Raw genomic sequence first — 914 nt, 5'->3', positions numbered from 1 at the left:
TCAGACACCTCTTAGTGCAGTGTGGTGAATATTACAAAGATGAGGCTAGAGCCCAAACTGTAAATGTGAAGTTCCCTTTATCTTAAAAACCTTTCAAAATAATGCAGTTTTGAGCCTTCCAATTCATAAAATACTCTAAGCATTTCTCCAAATGTAACTATGACCAAAGAATGGTAGCCAGTTCACCTGGAAGCACACACTTTTTTCTCAGCCTGAAAGATCAAGCACAAGAGGGAATGAACAAGGCCATTCATTCAAACAAACAAACATGTGCAAGAAAGAAGGATGACCCAGTACCCCATAAAGCACTAGAGATGAAACATATTATGGTGAACAATGGGCTGAAGGCAAGGTGCCTAGCACCTATGGGAGAAGCGTATTTTTACACTTTGGGAACTATTGGCTTCAACTCAAGGCACAGGTTAAGTCTGAATTCTAATGTACACTGCTTTGGCACTACTTAAAAATGTGCATGCTCACAATGGTTAACTTTAATTAGGGCAATACTGAGCACAACCGATCACTTTTTAAAAGCTTATTTCCTTACAGTAACAAATAGCCTTATAAAATTAGACAAGGAAATGGATTGTATTGCTGCGTCTAAATGCAGAAAAATAGTTTAAGAAAATGTCATTACCTTTCAACTTAGTTGAGATTTGAAAAGGTGCAATCAAAGCTGTTTCCATATTGCACAAGTTAAATTATATATTATTTCTTGGAGAAATATTCTTAAATTGGTTCTGTCTATACTCAAAACAACGGAAAAAAATTAATTTGATTCCTGGGGGCACAGTTGTTCTTCCATGCTTCTAATGAAAACTTCACTTGTCTGAAGGACATTTTAGAAGTTTTTGATGTAGCTCAGAGTTCAGCAAAGCTAAGAAAAACTAGTCAAATTAAAATATACATCTGAC

This window comes from Podarcis liolepis (genome assembly GCF_965112155.1).
Source record: "Podarcis liolepis genome assembly, contig: HAP1_SCAFFOLD_220, whole genome shotgun sequence".
NCBI classification, from domain to species: domain Eukaryota; kingdom Metazoa; phylum Chordata; class Lepidosauria; order Squamata; family Lacertidae; genus Podarcis; species Podarcis liolepis.
The sequence above is the reverse complement of the archived record's forward strand: the minus strand, read 5'-3'. Positions refer to the sequence as shown.